The sequence below is a fragment of the Macadamia integrifolia genome, chromosome 10, assembly GCF_013358625.1.
Source record: "Macadamia integrifolia cultivar HAES 741 chromosome 10, SCU_Mint_v3, whole genome shotgun sequence".
In the NCBI taxonomy this organism is placed as follows: Eukaryota; Viridiplantae; Streptophyta; class Magnoliopsida; order Proteales; family Proteaceae; genus Macadamia; species Macadamia integrifolia.
In genome coordinates this window covers 25921402-25935520 of record NC_056566.1, presented here as the reverse complement: position 1 = coordinate 25935520, position 14119 = coordinate 25921402, and the positions used below count along the sequence as shown (strand labels likewise).

The 14119-nt window shown below is 37.8% G+C and overlaps 1 pseudogene; it reads left to right on the top strand.

Moving 5' to 3' along the window:
• Positions 1 to 390, top strand: part of LOC122092331 — a 719-nt pseudogene extending 329 nt beyond the window's left edge.
• The last annotated feature ends 13729 nt before the right edge of the window (positions 391 to 14119 follow it).

The following is a 14119-nucleotide window of genomic DNA, read 5'->3' as shown; positions in this document are numbered from 1 at the left end:
AAAAAAAAAAAAAATTAGAGGAGTGAAGATCACCAACCCTTTTGATCGAAAACTTCCACTCCTCGTCTATATCCCAGGCGAAGCCTTTTGTATCGATACCCCCTTTTCCCCCTTTTCCCCTATGTACGATAGTTACGTATCATCTTTAGTGGCCGAGGCTAACATAGTCCCAATGTCTATCTACTATAGGAGAGCCCCCGAAAACCTTCTACCCATCGCCTACGACGATTCGTGGGTTGCTTTTCAATTGATCGCTTCTCATTCCAAGGAGACAGCTCTGAAGCGTGGTTGAACGAGTATGCTTATTTGAGCAGAGTTTCTATTGTTGGAGATAGCACCGGTGCAAAAATTGCCCATAATATGCTGGTAGGTCTCTATGGTCACTGCTAGCTGGTTGCCCGTCGCTTGTCAGCTGCTTGATGAATTGGGAGGGGAGAGGGTTGGGGTGAACGATGGATAAGGGGTGGGAGCGGGAGAGGGAGAAGGACACATCGAGGTGGGTTGTAGTTAATTTGTGAAGAAGATGATGAAGGGAGAGAGCTGGAGTCGAGATGGAGAGGTAGATGGAGCCGAATGCGGAGAAGTAGAAGAAGAGATATAGTAGTGCGCCGGAGTATTAGATGAAGGTTATGGTAGACAACATTCATCTAATGGATGAGATTGCTTATGTTTCATCTAACGGTCAACAAGTGCTAGTATTCCTAATTCCTAGGTGCTACGCTAGCATATCTATCCCTCTCCCATATATATATAATACCAAACTTTTGGTTTGGTTTTGTGGAAGTGAAAATACATTTTTCTTTCCGCTTATTTTCTCTCACCTGTCTGACTTGCATGGGTGAATTGTCTCCAAACATGTCTGACGACTATGAGGGGATGGAGAAAGCATGATTTTTGAAGTTGCCATCTAAGATTCAGGGCCTAGAACCCTATTGTGGAGCTCAATTTCGATTGAGGGATTAAGCTCGAGTAGAGGGTTGGATTCATGTGAAAGGAAAGAACCCCCGAATTTGACTTCATATTTTGGTCTATTCCAGAGATAGGGGTCCGTGTCAGGTTACGAGTGTGAGAAGGTGTTAAGCACCCACCTCACCCGAGAATTTTTGGTCTTTCTACCAGATGCTTGGATTTTGAATATTCTCTCCTGTATGAGATTTTAAAATGTAACAGCAAGCGTACGGATCAATGTAGCTATGGGTCGAACATAGGGAGAGCAACCACTGTATTTTTTTGCTTCTTTTAATAATGCGAAAGTGAATCAATTAATGATTGTGATCTAATTCTAATTACCGTCCTAAACATATGTATCTAAAATAACATCCTAACCATTCGTCATCTAATAATTTAAACACGCAAGCCACATAATTAAAATTAAATAAATAAATAGCTAAAAATAAACATCCTAAGCAATTAAAAAGCAATGAGGGAAAAAAATACTGAAATAAAAATAAAGTAAAAGAAAAGGGATAAAGCTAGAGAGAGACTCACAAATAGGTTTCTCTACTTAGCCCGATGGATGCATCATAATATGAGCTTCCCTACTTGACCAGAGAGTCACTTTTACAAGGGTTACTCTACTTGGCTTTAGGGAAAATGAGACAATTAAAATAAAAACAATAAAATGATGGTTCTATGGCTAGGAGGGGCAAAGCCAACACATACACTAGCCATGAACCTTGGGGGAAAAGGATAACAATAATGTAACGACTGAAATTAAAATCCTAAATTAAAAAAGAAAGAGTAATCAGAAGAGGGAATGAGAGTGGGGAGAGAAGACTACTGAAGGAACCTACTTACTTGAACTTCATCCTTTGAACTGAAAACTTGATCGATTTGAGATACTACCAGTACTAAAAATCAAATCTGGAATTTCTAGTACTAGAGAAAACAGATATAAAGAAAAAAAATTGAACTTGAAAGACATGCTTCATAGCTTGTTCTTGTCACCTAGAACTAAGCCTAGAACTAGAACTTGAAAATTACAACTTCAATTGTCTAAGCAATAAAAATAAAAGACTGAATCAAAAACAAAAGTGCTTGCATTAATTAAATAAAAAGAACTTACAAAAGTGTTTAAAGCATAAACCTAGAACTAGAACTAGAGCTAGAGAAAGAGAAAACTAGAGAAAGAGATAGAGCAACTAAGAAAAAACCCTAGAAGAAGAATGAAGTGCCACATTCTCTTATGTTAATTCTATTATATAGAGAATGGGAGATGGAAGTTGACGATTTTAGCTTCTAAAAAAAAGATTTTTTTTATTTTGTTGATGAAGTGGAGGAGAGAGAAGAGAGAAAACGTGTGGAGAGAGATCTCCCACGATTTTTCTTACCTTTTTCTATTTTTCTCTCTCTTCTTGCACAAGAAACCCCCTTTGGCCTATTTTTCTTGCTTGGATTTGGACAATATTCTATTTTAATCAGAAATTCCATCCATGCCCTTGTCTTTTCTTTTCTTTTTTTTCTTCTTTCCTATTTTTTCTCTTTATTTTTTCCTCTTCTTTAAACTTACGTACAACTATCTTGGCCGACCTCCTTTAAGTGATGAGTAGGAGAGAGAAAATCTTCTAAATAAACCTCAACAAAATGGTAGCTAACAGGTCTGAACTTAAGACCTCCTAATAAGTAAGGGATTTTGCACACCACAACTCACAAAATACATTGGGTAGTTGTTGTTACTAAAAACGAATCTTCAATCACTTAAGGATGTGGTCCATCGATCCTTGTTAGCATTTGTAATATTTCTTATACCCTTGGGACAACCACAGATGAGTTGGTTCTGTATTTCGATTCAGTTCTATTCCATTATTCTTTTTCTGACCTGAAAAGAATAATCACTTATATGGTTGACCAAACGAATGTATACTTGCAATTGAACACTTCGATATTGATCACAATTTCGTCATCTTCACAATCATGAAAAGAAATAGGACCTCTTTATGTGTAAAATTAGAGATATAACACCCGATAGTCCTTAAGGCCTAGAAAATATAAAACCTGCAAAAAGAGAGTAAAACCCAAGGTAGCTCCATTCTAAATATGTAAAATGCATGTTTTACTACCCTAGATTTCACACATAAATGTGCTCATCAGAATTCCCCCACACTTAGACTTTGCTAGTTCTTGAGCAAAACAAAAAGAAAAAGAATAAAGATAAAAAACCTAACTCACTTTCGTAGGAATCACGGTTGCACTTAGCATGTGCAACAAGCCTTTAAACCCCTAGGTCACCCCTAGTGGACGAGTTGTGTCTCATGGGTGTTTGCAGTTAATATACACCCAAAATTCAGAATAAATAAATCCCAACCTTGGCTAAAGGTAAGGGCCATACCGATCCGAAGGGACCCCCACACTTGAACTTTTATTACCCTTTATCAATTCTAGGCACTAACATATTTCTTAATTTGGATCTCACTTCGTCTCTTCCAAAACATCCTTATCTTGGTAAAACCACTTGTGAAGAAATAGGGAACCAATGACTAAGGTGTTAGAGTGTTTTTGACCAAATATGTTACCTAGCATTAATTACATTTGCACATTTTTTTCTTATTTTTTTGCTTAATAAACTCTATTCTACTCCACTACTTTTGTTCTGAATGACATGATGGAGTAAACACCAGACACCCAAGTTACTATGTAGCTTTACTTTTTTGCATATGCCTACAAAGACAATGATGCTAGAGTTTTTTTCAGAAGTTTTCCCCCTAGGAATTTTGATCAAGACACCACGCTTCCTAAGGTGCAATGCCCTGTCTAGTTCCAAGGGAATCAACTCTTATTCTTCTTTATACTGCATTTCACACTTCATTTAAAATTATGCATATGTCAACTCATGCTAAATTAAAAAAAAGGTCTCAACTCCAAATCAAAAGTACAAGGAACCCACAGACTTACATCTGGTCCAACACCATAAAACAAGAGTCTCTTATTTTTCAAAGAAAGTCTCATCTCAAGACACAAGCTTGTTTTTTTCTTCTCAACAAGGTTTTTATACGTTCAAAATGGGTACCTTAGTCAAAACTTTTATTTTCATACATTAAGCAACCGAATGGTATGATCATTAGCCAAAAGCCAAAATAGGACTTCATCCTTTAGCAAGCTCAAAAAAACAAAAAGAAAAACAAATAAAACAAAGTGAAAAAAGCAAAAACTGGTTTCCCTCCCCCACACTTAAGTCATGCAATATCCTCAATGCATAGAAAGAATTAAAAGTGAAGACAATGCAAGGGGTCATACCTGATTAAAAGTTAGTCATCAGTGTAAAGAGGTTTATGAAGATCAATGACCTCTTCACTACCAGTAGTAAGAAACTTGAGGAACAGTTTCAAACACTGACCATTAACCTTCGAAATTATCCCTGTTCCTGGATTCAAAATCTCCATAACCCTATGGGGATATATATTATGGATAATAAACGGACCATCTTATCGGGATCTAAGCTTACTAGGGAAAAGTGCAATCAAGAGTTGTACAATAAGACCTTATCACCAATTGTAAAAGATTTACGCAGAATGTGTTTATCATGGAAAGCTTTGGTATTTTTCTTGTAAATCCTAGAACTTTCATAGGCATCATTCCTAAATTCCTCCAATTCAGATTGTTGGAGCCTACGATGAATTCCCGCATCAGACAAATCAAAGTTGAGCTTCTTAATGGCCCAAAATGGCCTTATGCTCCAATTTAACTGGTAAGTGACAAGCTTTTCCATATACCAAACAGTAGGGAGATTGACCAAGGTCAGTCTTGAATGCAGTTCGATGAGCCCACAGGGCATCAATGAGCCTAAGGGACCAATCCTTATAGTTGGGATTAACAGTTTTCTCTAAGATTTGTTTGATCTACCTATTAGACACCTCCACTTGGCCAATAGTTTAGGGGTGATAAGGGGTAGATAACTTATGGGTTATCCCATACTTTTTCATTAAGGCCTCAAAATACCGATTACAAAAATGAGAACCCCTATCACTAATTATTGCATGTGGTGCACCAAAGCGAAAAAAAAATGTTCTCTTTGAGAAACTGGACCACCACTTTGTGGTCATTAGATTTACAAGGTATGGTCTCTATCTATTTAGAAACGTAATCAACTGCCAGAAGTATGTACAAATTCCCAAAGGAATTAGGGAATGGTCCTATTAAATCGATGCCCCATACATCAAAGATCTCAACTACCAAAATAGGGTCGAGGGGTATCATGTTCCTCTTATTGATATGACCAAAAGACTGGCAGGCGGGACAAGCCTTACAAAAATTAAAAGCATCTCTAAAAAGAGTGGGCCAATAAAATTTGCATTGGAGACCTTTGCGGCAGTCTTCTTAGGTCCCAAATGTCTACCACATGCATGATCATGACAAAAAGAGAGAATAGAATGTTGCTCATGATCAGGAACACATTGTCGGATAATCTGATCCGTGTTATTTATGGTTGTTCTTGTTGGCAACCCGGCCATGTGGCGGTGATGATGTGGTAAGTTTGGGTGACATGGATGAAAATGATGACATGATAGTGTCCAGTGTCATCGATGAGATAACAGAGCCGCTTGGTATGCATGGAATGGTTTGATACATCCTTAGTATGTGGTGTGGATTTCTGGGTCAAAACTGATAAAATTGACCTATTTATGCTCGGGAGCATTTTTGGCAGTGAAAATAACATTTTTGGAAGATCATTTCTCATAAAAAATATATATTGTAATTTATCTAGTCCAGTGCATCTGATTTTGTTGTATTCCGATACAGTATGAAGAAGTTACGGCATTTGTGGCAGTCGAGGGTAGTTTCGGTATTGAAGATGAATTTTTTAAAGGAAGTGTTCTCCATGTAACAACACGAAAAAATCCAATCTTTTCAACGGTTCTGATTTCATCGCGTTTTGATTCCGTATGAGAAAGATGTGTCATTGAAAAGGTCTAGGGGCATTTTGATATTTTTACATGGCTGAGTCAAATGATTGAGTCTTCTAAAAAGTCATAGAGCATCTAGTTACGGTTCCAACACACTTCGTTTCATCTTGATCGTATATCGTATGAAAAAGTTATAAGTGTTTCCGTAAAGCCGATTCGAAAATCCAAACCGAAAATTCATCAGTATGTTCTCGGGGTTGGGTGGATTTTTTGGAATTTATTTTTGAAATTTAAAGGGCTTTTATGTAATTTTGAGATCTTGAAGGTCTTAGTTGATAAGGGGTGTTTAGCACTAGAAATATGAAGGCAGGGGCTTATGTGTATATGAGAGAATAAGAGGGATCCCTAATACACGACTCAGATTGAGCAATGTCAGTCAGATTTAGATCTGACGGTTCGTGCAAGAGTTTACGTTGAAGATGCTTACCCGAGGCTTGTCATTGGTGGAGTGTATTAGATATGATGGTGTAGTGCCTCACCATATTGAGTCTTAATTGTGTGTAGTGCATGTGCGTAGAATCTATAAAAAGATTCTCTATATCTTGATCTAAGCCAATCATATCAGATATGTTCCGATCTAACGGTCAAGATCGATGGAGCTTTATTAAAGTTAGCCGACAACGTACCGTGAAACTCGCTACACCAATCAATCAGTGATTGACAACGCATCTGACAATATCAGCGCGTACGTCATGATGACATCATACAGATTCAAAACCTATGGTTTAGATCTATTGTCTGTTGGTTTAATCGGACAGCTCAGATTAAGAGATACCTTTTGATGAGATCTACAGCTAGATCTGCACCTCTGTTGCGCGTCGCCAATGTAGCCTATGTCACCCCTACGAAGATTCTATTTTAGATTATCTCATTGCTCCAACTTCAAATGGTCATATCTCCCTCATTTTAACTCGGATTTGGGTGAACCAAGTTGCTACTTCTTTGTTTTTTCAAGCCCTACACTAAAAAAAGCAAGAAAAATGAGTTTTGAATGAAGGAAGGCTACGATTTTGGCAAGAGAAGCTTCTCCCTCTTTGTTGGTCCTTGAATGAACATGAATACTTGATGATAACTGTTCTTAGGCCATTAAAGGAGGTAAAAGAGGTGGTTGAGGTGTGTTAATGATACATTAACTCAAAGCCAAGGAGGAAGAGAAGAAAATAAGGATGTGTTTGTTTTGAGGAGCAAGAAGGCAAGGAGAGAGAAGGTGTGAGCACCAAACTTGTCAATACAACTTTCCAGTCATCCCAGGCAATCGGTTGTGAGATTCTCTAACATTTGATTTACATTATATGCATGTATGTATGTTAGGGTTAGTTGTGGATGAATGTATATATGCTAAGTTAGTTATGGATGAACTGTAAGCATGCTAGCTAGTTGTGGATGTATATACTAGGCAAAGCTTGACTGTAGGGCATTGATATAAGCCCAAATTTACTGTATTCTTTATTGAGTGCTTAGTGGGTGCTAAGCACCGGGAGTGGGTGCTACACATTATACCAGCACTGTGAGTGCCATCTCAGCTTTGACTTGAGAAAATTGGGTGCGGGTGCTCCCGACTGTGGGTGCAGTTAAAAGTAATGTATTGAGTAGGTACGAAGCTTTTATAAGCACTTCTCCGGGGATATAGGTAATTACCGAATCTCGTAAAAACCCTGTGTTGTGGGTGCTTGTTGTTTGTATTTTATATTGAAGTGCGTGGAATGTGGAATGTGTGTGCACACTTAGAAGTGCCAATAAGAGGCTGAGTGTGCATACAACTATGTGTAAACAGGGACAGATATATCAGGTTTTTCTTAGCTAGGCATCAAATAGTTTTTTAGGGATCGGAATTAGACTCATTGATTCACCCCCCTCTCAGTGACTGTCGGGTTATAATAATTTGGACATATCTTAAACAAATAAGGATCATCCCAGAAAAAGTGCTTAACTTGGGAATGAAATCTATACTTATCTTGGGTGGATCAGTGATCCGGAATCATACCTGAAACTAAGAAGTTGACAATGTCAGCAAACCATGGTTCATTAGACATTTAAATAACTGTTCATTTGGAAAGTTCTTGTTGACTGGAGAATCGATAGTCAAGGAATTGGGAAGCCGAGATAAATGGTCTGTAACTAGGTTTTCAACTCATTTCTTATCCCTAATTTCTAAATCAAACTCTTACAAAAGTAAAACCCACCTAATGAGACAGACTTTGGCATCCTTCTTCTGATCTAGGTATCTAAGAGTAGAATGATCAGTATACACCACCACATGTGAACCAATTAAGTAAGATCGAAACTTTTCTAATGCAAACACAATAGTTAAAAATTCTTTTTCAGTGATTGTATAATTGAGTTGTGTATCATTTAAGGTTCTACTAGCATAGTAAATGACAGTGGGAAACTTATTAATCCTTTGACCCAAAACCTATGGCAAAATCTGAAGCATCACACATCAGTTCAAAAGGTTTAGTCCAAACAGGTGGTTGAACAATGGGTGCATTAGTCAACTCTTTCTTAAGTTGTTTGAAGGATTCTAGGCACTCTTTAGAAAACTTAAAAGTTTGATCTTTTGCAAGTAATGAAGTGAGGGGTCGGGCTAACTGACTAAAGTTCTTAATAAGCCTTCTATAGAAGCCCGTATGCCCTAGAAAAGATCAGACATCCTTAATATATTGAGGAGATGATAAATTATCAATTAAATCCACTTTGGCTCTATCTACCTTAATTCCCTCATTGGATATTACATGGCCTAAAACAATACCAGATTTAACCATGAAATGGCATTTCTCCCAATTCAATACCAAATTCTTAGATATGAACATTTTCAAAACTAGAGAAAGATGATGAAGACATTCAAAATATGAATTCCCATGAATTGAAAAGCCATCCATAAATACTTCTAAGAATTTTTTAACCATGTCAGAAAAGATGCTCATCATGCATCGTTGGAACGTAGCAGGGGCATTGCAAAGCCCAAAGAGCATACGCCTGTAAACAAATGTTATATATGGTTATGTAAAAGTGATCTTATGTTGGTCCTCTAAAACAATTGGGATCTGGTTATAGCCGGAATATCCATCAAGAAAATAATAGTATTCATGTCCAGCTAACCTCTCTAACATCTGATCAATGAATGGCAATGAAAAATGGTCCTCCTAGGTTACCACATTAAGTTTTCTGTAGTCTATGCACACTCTCCACCCTGATTGGACATGGGTTAGAATTAATTCATTATTGGCATTAAGAACTACAGTCACCACAGACTTCTTAGGCACTACGTGAACTGGGCTTATCCATTGGCTATCAGAAATAGGATAAATTATTCTATGATCCAAGAACTTTAGGATCTCTTTCTTAATGGCTTCCATTATCACTGGGTTAACTCTTCTTTGGGGTTCCGTGGATGGTTTGAAATCCTCATAAGATATATATGATGTTATACAATAGAAGGGCTTATACCCTTGATATCAGCCATGGTCCACCCTAGGGCTTCATTATTATCTTTTAATACTTTAAGTAACTCTTCTTCCTGGCTAGAAGTCAAATTTGAAGAAATTATTACAGGAAGAGTCTGGTCAGGCCCAAGGAAAGCATACCTCAAATTCGATGGCAACTCCTTAAGATCTAGTTTAAGGGGTTCAACTATGGAAGGTTTGAGAATGGAATTGGAAAGGGTCCTAAGAGCTCCACAGGTGTGTGAAGACTCAAAACTTCAGAAAAGAAATTTTCACTACCATCATCCAACTCATCCATACACTCTTGAAATTGTGAATCAAAATCAATATCAAAGTTGGTAACTAAATCATCAGAAAAATCCAGAAAATCCTCAAGCATATTGATCTCTTCTTCCATATGTGGTTGCTTGCCTATTCTAAACATGTTAAACTCAACAGTTTGATTGCCAAAAGATAACTTTAGGAAATCATTTTGACAATTGGTTAATGCATTACTGGTAGCCAAGAATGGTCTTCCTAGAATTATTGGGATCTCATCCTTGGTTGAGAAGGGCTTAGTATCTAACACAATGAAATCGACAGGGAAAATAAATTCCCCCATCTTTAGTAAGACATCCTCAACCATCCCTTTAGGAATCTTAACAGACCTATCTGCCAACTGAAGAGTAGTTCCAGTGGCTTTCAATTCTCTCAATCCTAGTTGGTTATACACATGGTAAGGTAAAAGATTCACATTTGTGCCAAAGTCAAGTAAGGCATGCTCAATGTAGGTGTTGCCTATGATACAAGATATGGTAGGGCTCCCTGGATCCTTATACTTGGCTGCTATAGGTTGAGTAATTATGAAACTAATGTTACTTGCCAAGAATGCTTTTTTGGGCACACTAGTGATACGTTTGTGAGTACATAAAATTTTCAATACCTTTACATAGGCGGGGATCTTGGATATTACATCTAAAAGAGGGATGTTCACTTTTACCTTTTTGAAAACTTCTAAAATTTTATCCATGAAAGCAATCTTCTTTTTGTTTATCAAGCGATCAGGAAATGGGATAGGAGGAACATAAGGACTGTTAGGGATTTATCCTTTTTCAGAAGAATCATTTTTGGTTTTCTCAACTAAATCATCTTTAATTTCAAAAGAATCTTTAGGTCCATCAGATGAACCTGGAACAAGAGGCACACTTGTGTCCTTAACTGAAGGAGAGTTAACAGGAGTAATAGATAGAGAAGATTTAGGAAAGCTCTATTGGTACTCTCTACCACTCCTAAGGGCATAAACAATATTACATTGGTTAGAGGACCCTTGTTGCGTCTGACCTTGTACTATATTCAGTGGTTCATTAGTTGGTGCTTGTGAACTAACAAGCTGATGTTGCCTAAGGTTAGGCTCTGGTTGACTGGGTAAATTTTCTTTCTCCCTCTCACGCATAATTGAGATAACTTGGGTGAGTTCTCTAGTTAGATTTTGATGGCTTGTCATGAGGAGGGCCATATTTTTTTCTAAGTCACTTATTCTACTTACCTCTCCAGTATTGGTAAATCCAGGGGATTGCTGATAAGATGATAGGAGAGGGGCCCTAGGAAAACTAGCCTGAGGTCCTACATTTGACCTAGGAAAAATATTTTAAGAAAAAGATTATTGTGCAAAGGGAGGCCTTTGGGGTCCAGGTTGACATTGATTATGACAATTGGAAATGTCACATCCTGTTCACACAGAACCGTACCGGTGACAGGTTTACTCTAGTTAACCCAAACTTGCCAGGATCATCTGATACAGTATCCAACCACAACATACACACAACTAAGAAAATGTTCAACAGTTCAGCGGAAGACTTAAATTACCTATAAATGTCCTCATTATACTTGATACCCAAATTGTAATACATAGTTAAGTACATATGGGCCCGTAGGCATGATATTTACATAAAAATAATATAATTTACATATCAAGTACACAAAAGGGATCATTAAAAGAATAAAAAAGTAACCCTGTATGGAGTCACTGCTGTGGTCCCACAGCACAACCCTCGCACGTGCAATCCGTGTCGTGCTCATAGTCCTCGGGGACCCACCAATCCTCCTCGGAGAATTTCACATTGGGGCCCGACCCTTGATCCTCAGGTTGGTGACCTGCAAAATCGTTTAAAAGAGGTGCACACGTGGGATGAGCTCACTAGCTCAGTAAGTGAAAAGGAGGACCACACAACAGTCCACACAATAATCACAACCATATGCACTATATGCTATGCAATTCATTTTTAATCACATCCACCTAAGCAACATTACTAAGTCTTGGGTTTAGTGCTACTCCAACCACAGTGCGCGTATACTCCGGGTACGAGCCACGAACTCCATCCCGCGATACGCCTATAGGACTTTCGGAGAAAGCCCACCGTGAGTACTCGGAAAGGTAAAGCATGCCGACCATAGGCTCTCAACATAAAAGTAAATAACAGAAAATAAAGGTGCTGACTCCAGTAATTTAAAAGCAGTACGATTGGCCCACTTGAATATACCACCGAGGTTGTCGATTATCCTAATGACCAGCTGGGCGTATGTCTAACCGCTACAGTGACCCGACAATCGCGACCACTGCTTCCCCCCAAATGGTAACCTAACACCTCAACCCCTGTTGGGAAGGATCGTAGCACGGGAAGATGATAATCCTAAACCGCATGCTCCTGCATGACATAGTACGATTGCATAGTGCCACCGCATCCCATTCCACTGGCCATCAATGTACTCGTTTCCAAGCCGACTACGGTATCTAGTCTATTAATGCATTATACACAATGATGTCATCGTTCATCACATAATCACATCATCATTTGACATTGAGAAAATAAACACAATACACATGTCATAATAATATGAGGATGGCTAAGCTACATATAATTTGCATGATGACATGGCTAGTCTATATACAATTTAATGAATACCAAACAAGCTTTAAAATAAGGCCAAACATCCTCTCCCCACTTACCTGTAGTGTACAAAGACTCACGCCCGGTACGGGTGAGATCCGGTGCGAGAAGCATAAGTTTTGGTGAATGATGAGCACATTTATGTGTGAAATCTAGGGTAGTAAAACATGCATTTTACATATTTAGAATGGAGCTACCTTGGGTTTTACTCTCTTTTTGCAGGTTTTATATTTTCATGGCCTTAAGGATTATCGGGCGCTATATCTGCAATTTTACACGTAAAGAGGTCCTATTTCTTTTCATGGTTGCGAAGAGGACGAAATTCTGAGCAAGATGGACGTGTTCAATTAAAAGTACACATTCGTTTGGTCACCCGTACAAATGATTATTCTTTTCGGGTCAGAGAAAGAATAATGGATCAGAACTGAACCGAGATGCAGAACTAGCCCGTTTGCAATTGTCCCAGAGGTACAAGGAATACTCCAAATGCCAGCAAGGATCGATGGATCACATCCTTAAGTGATTAAAGATTTGTTTTTGGTAACAACAACTACCTAGTGTAGTTGGTGAGCTATGGTGTACAAAATTCCCTTGCTCACCAAGAGGTCTCAAGTTCGAATCTCATGGTTGTTTTTTTTAGAGAATTTGTTGAAGATTTCCTGCTTTTCACTCACTTAAAGCACTAAGGGCATGGAGGGGATTTCCACATCAAATTAGAAGCAAGCAAAATCGTGGAAGGGTTCTTGCACAAGAGAAAAAAAAAAAAAAGGAAAGGAAAATCGTGGAAGCAAGAAGAGAAGAAAAAAAAAAGGAAAGAGAAAAAAAGGGGAGAACCAAAGATTGTCCAAATCTTCTCTCTCCTCCACATCATCACCAAATATTGTCCAAATCACACAAAGAAGAAAATCGTCCCTAGGAGAGAGAAAAAGAAGAAAAATAAATTAGGAAAAAAAAAAGGAAAGAAAATAAGCAAAAAAAATTATAGGAAATTTATTTCTCTCTTCTCTCTCCTCTATCTTAGCACTTTTGGACTCAAAAGATCTCACAATCAATTGTGGGTTTCTCCCTTTTAGGAAAGAGAAAATTGTTACTCTACCTCCTCATTCCCTATAAATACAATTCATGTAAGAGGAGGGGAGACAATTCATTCTTCTTCTAGTTTTTTTTTAGTTGCTCTCTCTCTCCCTCTCTCACTCTTTGGTTTTAGTTCTTCTCTATTTTTGCTTTAATCACTTTTGTAATAGTTTTTTTTTTATGTCAATTAATGCAAGCACTCTTTTATCTTATTCAGCCTTTTTATGTTTATGATTTATGCAATTGAGTTGTAATTTTTTAAGTTATAGTTCTAGGCTTAGATCTAGGTGACAAGATCACGAGCCGTGGAGCAATTTTTTTTCAAGTTCAAGCATTGATTCAAGTAAGTAGGCTCCTTCAGTAATCTTCTCTCCCCCCTCTCATTCCCTCTTCTGACTACCCTTTCTTTTTTAATTTAGGATTTTTATTTTCAGTCATTACATTATTGTTATCCCTTTCCCCCAAGGTTCATGACTAGTGTATATGTTGGCTTTGCCCTTCCTAGCCATAGAACCATCAATTTATTGCTTTTATTTTAATTGTCTCCCTTTCCCTAAAGCCAAGTAGAGTAACCCTTGTAAGAGTGACTCTCTGGTCAAGTAGGGAAGCTCATATTATAATGCATCCCTCGGGCTAAGTAGAGAAACCTACTTGTGAGTCTCTCTCTAGATTTATCCCTTTTCTTTTACTTTATTTTTATTTCAGCATTTTTTCCTTTATTTATTTATTTATTTTTTAATTGCGTGGGTTGTTTATTTTCAGTTATTTATTTATT